The following is a 9,561-nucleotide window of genomic DNA, read 5'->3' as shown; positions in this document are numbered from 1 at the left end:
CATTGTTGTCCGGAATGTGCCAACGCGTGACGCTCTCGCGCACTCGGTGCGTGACTTGGGCGGTAAGATGGCGTCTATGCATAAGCCAAAGCTACGCGCTCGAGCTGAGTGACACCGGATTGCGCGCACTTCAAAATGCATAAAAAAACGATTGGGCGGAAAAATGGCTGAGATGTCACCCCTCAAGCAAAAGCGCGCGTGTGTATGAAGGCACTCTAAGTGGCTTGGATTAGCCATTTTTTTTCCCACATGCTGAGGTACCAAACTAGCACTCCGGTGGCCCCACTCGTCCTTTCTAGTACACTCTATAGTTACGTGCACCTGGTATAGTGAACTAGACTAGGAGTAGTGGAAAAATAGCCGGCCTATAGGTGAGGCGCTTCTTGTAGAACGTACCAGGTAGCGCTGGTGTTCGATTCCAGAGCACGCCTGCCAGCGAAGTTTGCGCCAAGCGTAGCTGTTTTTGATCTTAGCGGCTCATTAGTGTGGCCTATGTATGCTTTATGTGTGTGTCAACGCCTATGAATTAATGTTTAAAGCTTACTTGGGCAATGTAGTGAAAACCAGGGTAACCAGTCTTGCATGCAGGTGCGTATACTCTGTTTTACCTTATGATGTACCGCAGGAAAGGCTACAAGCGCGAGCTCCTTGTTCTGGGGCACATCTCGGCGGCACAAGCTCTCGTGACTTAAGAGCAGCTGCCAACGCTATGAGCTCGCGCTTCTAGCCTTCGCTGCGGTACAACATAAGGTGAAACGAAGTATAGCGTTGCTCATCCGTCTTCTTTTCCTTCGTTTTCATTGCTTAGCGTCAAGACTCGGACCTATATAATCACAATGCCAAACACTTAACATTCACGAAAACAAACTGCGAAAACGACCATAGACACCACAGCAACCATCTGAGAACGTACGCGACGCCATACCCCATGTTACAGCAGCCATGTCCTCCGGATTTTGACAACAGCGCCACTCGCGGCAGTCTATACTTCTGGCTTCACAAGGCCGATGGGGCGCCGCCGACGCTATTGTAGCGTAAGCTACACTAAAGCTACACTAGCCGAGGTTGAGCAGTTTCGCGTGGCTCCTGGAGAGCCGTGCTGCGCTTGCGCGAGGAGCAGTGACTTCACACGTGTCAGTCCCCGATGAACGCGCCGCGCGCATGCACCCGCTCGAGATCATGGCTCGCGCTGTCCGGTTGTTCTGGGCGGCAGCTTGGTTGCTTGATACGTAACAACACGGCGCACAGCTTAAAGGGACAATGAAGGCAATTTCGGATATTTTTTTGGCGATTGAAATGGGTTCCCGGCACGCCTCAGGACACGATGCCCAAATTTCAGCCAAAACCGGCGCTTGTGTGCCGCGCAAATCAATTAAAGAGTAGCGGTAATAATCGTACCGGGATCGATCGAGGCGACGCCCCGAGCGTTGCGGGAGAAACCAGCAATGGCGGAGGTCATGTGACCCTGCGGGGCCTGGAAGCGTGACGTCAGAAGAGACGTGTCAGCGATTGGTCGAAACGAGAAACGTGCCCTCGGTCACGCTTTGGTTCGTGGTTTTTATGAACACTGTTCTAATTCCACTTGAATAACCATGAAAACTATAAATCGAACCGAAAATTATAACTAAACCGTAAACAAAACACCATAATTATTTTTCTCTTTGCTACACTGCACGCGAAACCGGCAACGAGCAACTATGGGCAAACAAAATATATAAAATAAAGAGCACAGCGCGGAGCACGCGGGAGTTTTTTTGGTTCTGCAGTGGTTTCAGATGTCGGTGCCGTGTTTACTTTAGGAACACGGCACTCGAGGGATTCTGCAAAGCGGTAGTCATGCCAAATTTGTGCGCAGTTGAAGGATGTTCAAACGGTCGACTGAAGACCCGTGATCGTTCGGGCGACGCTAGTTTTCACCTATACTCCGAAGCGATGAAGCATTGCGAAGTCTCTGGTTGAACAGCGTTGTATTGCGCAGAGGTCTCGGCGATGGCGTCAGAATTTGTTCGCTACGTTTTCGGTCAGGAGACTGAACAGAACCTTCAGGTTAGCCGGAGTCTGGGCGTAGGTGTGAGGCGAATCACTCTGGGTCGGCGGCAATTCTGGGGCGTCCTCGTAAAGACGCTTTACACACGCACCAAATTACATCCGCCATTGCTGACCTTCTCTTGTTTTACCGAGATACCGAGTCATCAAAGACGGGCGTTGACGAGTCTGCAGAAAGACCAGTGATGGGGGGAAGGAAACGGTAGAATCTAAAATGGCAAAGACCTGGCCTGCTAGTTTAATGACGAAGTGAAGCCAACGAAATAAGAGGAAACAAAAACTAAAGGTCGGTTACGGTGGCGCCCATGCACAGCTGCTGTAAAGCGTCTATAGACCCCTTTCGAAAGTCACGTGCGATTTAGAGAATATCCGATCCACTGTACAGCGCTATAACAACCGTCACCGCGAAACGTGCATGTAAGAGCAAGTGGGTAACTGTGACTTGTGCTCCCGCTGCTCAATGGCTCGTGTAGCAGGGCCGAAGTTGAACGCAGAGAGCTGGCACTCGTGCCCGCCATTGCACAAGGAATTCACAACTTCCAACAGAAGGCACACTTCCAAAAGTGGTCATTAGCAGTAGTATCCTCTGGTTTCGGATTGTGCTTGCCTTTTGTGAACCTGTGCGCCTGGTTAATCCCCAACGTTCTTATATCTATCAATTGACAAGCTCCACAAAAACTCCGCGTTCTAAATCGGTTCTTCTTCGTTGCCAGCAAGCGAGGCGGTGCGGGCGGCGTTCTTGCGGTGGCGTCAAAGCCTCCGTAGAAAACGATGAATGACCAATTTCGAAAGGCACTTTTTGCGCTACGTTTTGCGCACACTTTATGTTTACCGTGAAAACCCAGATAGATCTATTCTACACCTCAGGTAATCTGCATCCAACCTTAAACTGGTTCCGCAGCTTCTGACCGTGGGGCCGACTGATAGTGTAGCGACGACCAGTGAGCGCACGCGCCACGAAAAGGCGCCAGGCTTGTCAACTGACTTTGATTTAGTAACTTTAATAGTCCTCACTAAATGCAAATTTAAACATCAAAGACAAACTTGATGCCCCCCCCCCCCCCCCCCCCCAACCCCACCCCCTAGATGGCTCTTACGCCCTAGCAGGGCTAAAGCCCCTCGATGTGTTTGCGTTTGTCTTGCGAGTAGCGTCAAATGCGCAAGTGCACGAGGCCCATGTCTCGAACGGCCCTTGGAAGCAAATGGCGGCGCAGCACTGAAATGAGCGGGCCTTGGAAGCGAATGGTGGCGGAGCACCCGCTCATGGCACGTGTCTCACGCGCTTCCATAACAATGGTTGGCGGTACTTGTAAAAAACGCTTTTATCAAGGGGCTTTAAGCAGGGCCTCCCAAGATTACGGCTAATAAAATATTGATTTCGAAGAATTGTGGGACGGGTGCGCGAGCCCATTTCTTTACCTCCCGATTATTTCTGGTGGCATTTTATTCGCGTGAAATATATTAGTTCACGCCTCCAGAGTTTTAATTAAGTGACGTCACATAATCTAAGCACCATTTAAGTTGTTGTTATCGGCAAGAATAAGTAGGAACGGCTGCCTGCATGACGCAATGACGACAGGTGCAAGCCATGTGCACATGACTTGCACGTGACGTTTTTGCACCGTATCAGTGTTGGTTTCGATTCTTGCTACAAAATTAACCCACGGGTGTGAAACTTTACTTTCCTTTGCAGTGACTGTTGAACTGACGTCACTGCAAGCTATGCCAACGTTACTAGATTAACTCAGTTAGGGAACTCCTCCTAGACGCTGCAAGCACAAGCAGTACCCCCCCCCTCTGTCTCCACGGCTCGCCTTCGTCGTTCGACGCGACGGACGGCTCCTATATGGTAACTGCAGTGTGTTCTATGGAATGCATACGTTTAGAAGCACAGCGTGTAGACGGCGTTCCAGCTGTGCTCTATGAAACCCGTAATTTTGAAACAAAAATTTAGATGGCGCTTCAGATGACAGGAGGCGGACTGAAGTGATTGTGGTTGAGGGGAGGGGGGGGGGGGGGAGGGTGTACCAGTCTGCGTGAGAGTTCTACAACTGAGGTAATCTAATAACGTTGGCAATGCATAATTGCGGGATTCTTTCGGCTTACTCTTGGTGAACCATAGAAAACTCCATTCTCCTTAGGAGGCAGAGTTTAATTTGGAGATGGAAGTAAATAGCCTTACTTTCCGACGCGTTTCTTTACTATCCCGTTACGTAATCAAGCTCGGGTTTCCATCTTACCAGAATTATATAAAAGGCATGGGGAAATTACTGAAAAGAAATGGTCGATGACAGTTTTGGAGTTGCCATATGCATCTTAAATTTCAATTTGTTGCTTCCTGTTTTTGGCTATTCATGTCGTCTGTGGTGTGAGTGTGCGTCAGAGGACTTAGTCATCAGGTTTTTTACAACTGCCCTCGAAGGCTGCTGCTCCCTAAACTTCGTTTGTCTGCATGCCTTTATTGAACAAGGGACAGGCACAGTGGTGCCATTTTCCGGCAGCTTCCAACTGTTCCATTTATCTGCTTGCAGCTCCCGTCTCCGACCGGTATCTGAATTTGTGCGGAAGTGCATATCGATTTATGTTGGCCATGCCGGAGTTCAGATCGGCAACACCTGCTGGAAGCTGCACTGCCCGGGGCACGGCATCCAGCCGGACGGCGAGATGGCGAGCAACAGCACACCCGGGGGAAAAGACCAATCGTTCAGCACTTTCTTCAACGGAACCTATGCTGGCAAGGAGGTGCCGCGAGCAGTGTACGTGGACTTCAAGCCCACCGTCGTGGATGAGTTGCGCACTGGCACCTACTGGATCCTGGGGAAAGTGGCGCCTTTGCCTTCCTTAACAGCTCGCCGAACACAAACAAATACTAACACACAGGCGGCCGAAACCTCGCAAGGCGATTGGCTAATCGGTCTCCGTTGCTTTGGCAATCGCCATTTTGACCTCTTCATATCTTCGAAGCTTCGAGGGGGTCGCTCTAATCCAGTCGCGCCAGGATCCCCATGGAGCATCATCGTACTGAAGACGTTCCTCGCCTATATAAGCGTCTTTGGAACTGTGTATACAATCAACTGATCAATCATTCCAATCTCCGCGACTATCTTACAATTATATTTTTCTTCTTGCGTATTTCAAAGCAGAAAATTTATTTTGCAATACCTCCAAGCACCGACACTGCATGTGGTGGTGGTACGAAAATGTACGCTTGCTTCGCCGGTGTGTGGACGCCAATATCTCGGTATACAAGACACGTCTCTATAAAGCTACCCGTCACCAATGAATTTAAATCGGCTCACAAAGAATGGAGAGGTCGAGGAGAAATCCCTCATTTTAGAAGCCGAAAAGGCGACCAGAAGGGGAGTTTTGCGCTACTTTCCTACGATCCAGTTACCTCACCTCGACCTAGCCACGCACTACGTGCATGCTGCAGATCTGGTCATGGCCACCAATTCTGGGACAAGAGGAAGCAATAAGTAGATTTTTACAACATCATCGCAGAATTTGCCTGGCTTTTAGCGTTTTGTTCGTTAGAAATACACCTTCGTAACATTCGTCACAAATAATTATGTGTGAGTGTGCACGCAGAGACACACATGTTCATTTTGGGCACTGTGCAAATATACAGTGCTCCCCAATCTCATGCGGAACATACAAACTGTTTCTCATCATCTAATGGTCCCAGTGTTATCTTGGTGGCTGCCGAAAAACTGCTTCATGACGTGGCGTTCAGTGAAACAGCCTTAGCAGGATACGCGGCTCGCTCAAGGCCGATGTAGCGGCTTGACTGCGGAAATGCAGGAAGTTTGGCTGCCTGATTATCTACGCCAGGGGTCTTAAACTCATTTGAATGTCAAGGCAAGACAGCACACCTCCCAAAAGTCGAAGGTCAACCGGGGGGCAATCTTTTGATATTTCGGGACAAGAAGCAGCAATGGTGTTTCAAGCTGCAAGCAGCCGACTCCCCCAGGACCAGCCACACGTCAATCTTTTCGCCACTTGATTATGCTTCCGCCACTACCCATGAGCAGAGAGCGGAATCAGGTGATGAAAGGAAAGGGGGGGGGGGGGGGGGGGCGGATTGGTCTGGCGATCGCACTTCCCAGCGCACTGTCAAGCTCGCTGGGTGAACGGAGACAGTCTGCCCGCTTCCCCCCTTGCCTCGAGTTCGGTCGGTGTGTCCTATTCTTCGAGCAAGCGACGGAGGAGGAGAGGCGTGGCCCCGCGCTACCTCGCGTATTCCTCGAAGAGTATTCCTTTGTGGACTCGCTCGCCTTTCTGCGGTGCGCTTTTTGTCCTCCGGGCATGCGACAGAGTCTCCCTCCAGCGAAAGCGGTGATGGCAAAGTGAACAAGAAAAAACGACCAAGTGATGATAGCCGAGTGAGTGAATGTACACCGGCGCCTCGGTGTAAGTTGCCGAAGAAACCCAAGCGGCAGATGTCACATTGTCGCCACGTGGAACGCGAACACGGCAAGATAAATGGTCGTTGGCCGTATTATTCCCGTCTTGCGGGTATCTTTTTTGCTTTCTTTTCATCTTTCGTGTTCGTGCTTTATTTTCGTTTGAATCGTGTTTGCGTGCGTGTGTGTGTTTGTATATGTATGTGTGTGTGGTTGAATTTGTACGCTGGCTTTAGTCTTCAGTCTGTTGCACACGACATAGCCTGTATCTGTGTTGTTGTTTTTTCCTGCGGGTTCGTACGGTTACGTTTCTGTTTGTGCGCACATAAATATGCGCGCTTGCTCGAGCCTGTCCTTACACGACCAAGTGCTCACACGTTTAGGTCCTTCTGATCGTCCGGGTTCGATAGGTCCATTTAGTCAGCATCGTTTACCTTCTGGCGCTTTGTCTATCCCCGTAGCCACACTGAGGCTCCCCGGCGAGAAGCCTCTAAGCTAGTCGAACACAAAGTTGGGGCCGAAGTTCACAGAGCGTACCGATTAGCCTATCGCGACGATGACTCCGCACTTGATTCACTGACGTCCAATCGGCGCGCTCTGCAAACTTTCGGCTCCAACTTTGTGTTTGGCGAGTTTAGAGGCCTAGATGGACAATGGCCTGAACTATAGTTTGTAAAGCGTCTAAGAAAAGCATAATTATCACTCTTTTGTTTGTTTAAGATTCAGTCCAGACGCAACCGATGTTAGGAGGTATTGAGACCGATCAAACAGCGCAAGAGCAGCAAGTCACTAAGGCTTTTCGGTTTCTGATTGGTTCAGCGATTATAGAACACGCAAAGAAACTTGACGAACACCGTGATGGTGCAATTGTGACGCTGTCTGATTAGCTCCATGAGTTCGTCGCTTTAATCTACTTAAGCACGAAACACATGTACGACGAAACCGTCCGATCCGACGTCCGATCATTCAATACGACGTTCGGAGGCGAGGGTTTTTGACGCCCTCCGGTGCTACGAAACCCCTCGCCCTCGAAGGTCATTCCGGCATGTGTTTCACGCTTTAAAGGGGTCATGAAAAGACTTTTCTAGCGTTAACGACAGAATAAACTTGCCTTCGTTTTTCTTTCTAGGCAATGGCAGTCGAACAAAAAATTTCGAGAAATATGAGCATCGTTCGTCCCCTCAGCTCGGAGCCAGAATATGCGGCCACGTTGCCTGGCGCTTATCATATATGCCACCAACGTAAAGCATAGCCACGCGCCAAGGTTGCCAGAGTAGAAAACGAGTGCTGAGCTCCAGGTATTGTTTGAGTTCGGCTATTTTCGTCGCCACACGACTCACACGAGCGACTACCCCAGTGTCCGCGGCCGAGGCAAAGTCGAGTGCTCACGAGCTTCTCATGTCCAATCCGTGAGCCACGTCGGGCGGGGGGCTTCAATCCCACAATTGCGTCATCAAGCTTTGCAAAGGCAAGACTGAAATAGTCCCCTTTTATTCTCACAATTTCACCGCGACATGGAAGATTTTAATTCAATGGACGTCTGTGCGAGTATACTACGGCCAGACTAGGATCACTGTACGGCTCTGCAAAGTCATGAACATTCCAACGCATGCAATATCGTTTCATGAACCCTTTAAGCTAAAACAAAGTATAGTATCAAACTTTTTTTTTTTTTGGTTTTGCGCTACTTGAAGCCTTGCAAGATAACCTAAGTGCCTGTCAGCGTTATTAGACTTCAGTATATATCGGTTGTGGTACTCCCACGGAGGGGGATACCACCTCCGTGGAAGTTCCACCTCCTCACTTACTTCAGCCAGCCTTCCGTCGTTTGAAGCGCCATCTATTTTTTCGTTTTAAAACTGCGTGTTCCATAGCATGTTCATAGTGTACGGTGGAACGCCATCTAGAAGCTGTGCTTGGAAACGTACGTATTCCATAGAATCAAGGACATTTAGATACCGCAGGACCTTCTGCATAGCGTCACGCTCAGCAACGCCAGACAAAACAGCTCAATCCCAGATTGGCTTGCACACCGACGCCACCGACGCGCTCATCCAAGCTCCCATTGTCTGCTCGCCGATTGGTCGTCTGCTCAGTGCCTGCGGTCTGCTTCGTCTGCCCGCAGTCGTGGCTGGTCTTCGATACGAGCGGCGCAACAAAAGAAGTTTCGATGTGAATGCACATTCTCATCACCGCGGAGGGAAACGAACACCCACTGGAAGCAGGGCTGCTACGGCTTTCACAAACCGCGGTGCCATCAGCGTTCGCGCGTACAACTGAGACGCTCGCTTTCCAAAGCCGCGCTATGACGACTCGCTCTATACTCTCCGTTCATCCTTAAAGGGGTACGGAAAGTTAATATTTGGTACTTATTTCTTTGCTTAGATGTGGTCTATGTTGTGCCCGCAGCCCAGAAACACTAGCCTGCACCAATGTTTCTGTGCTGCACAAGCATGGAAGTCGAGAAAACTAATTTTAAAACGAATGAACAGTTTTCGAAATTGCATCTGGTGGCGGTTTGTGAAGCTCTCTTACAATGCCGCGACGTCATGAGTTCCTAAGCGCCAGTTCGCCGCAGTATGGCTCCCTCGTGGAGTTACTTATGGCGAATTCCACAGGTCGTTTTGGAGCGCGCCGGGATCGACTTTTCTGGAGCGATCCTGTTTCATGGGCGATCGGGATCCAGACGGACGTGTTCCCCTGGTCGTTTTGGATTAGCTCCCGATCCAGATCTCGATCTGGATCCGAGAAAAGTCGCACCGCCGATTTCGGCGGATTCAACCGGAAACCAGCCGGGCCAGCCCACGGCGCTCACACGTGACTTCCTTTCTCGCGAAGCATCTCGCCTGATCTCGCCCATCTCGCCTCAGAAGAATTCGTAATGGCCGCTCGGGAGGTGCCGCCTGTACCGCCCGCCTTACTGCTGCTGCTGCTTGACGACAGTTCGTTGACAAGTTGCTCGAGAAGCTTCCGGTAGGGTGCCTTCATGTGCACTTTGCTTGGGGTGATGACATCTGGCCATTTTGTTTCGAACGTTTATTTTTATTTTTTGTTCTGAAGCTCGTGAAAGAGCGTGTCCCTGCACGCGCTCGTGCCGCTAGCCATGCTAATG

The sequence above is a fragment of the Ixodes scapularis genome, unplaced genomic scaffold, assembly GCF_016920785.2.
Source record: "Ixodes scapularis isolate PalLabHiFi unplaced genomic scaffold, ASM1692078v2 PGA_scaffold21__2_contigs__length_744675, whole genome shotgun sequence".
Taxonomy (NCBI): Eukaryota; Metazoa; Arthropoda; class Arachnida; order Ixodida; family Ixodidae; genus Ixodes; species Ixodes scapularis.
This window is presented reverse-complemented; position numbering follows the sequence as displayed.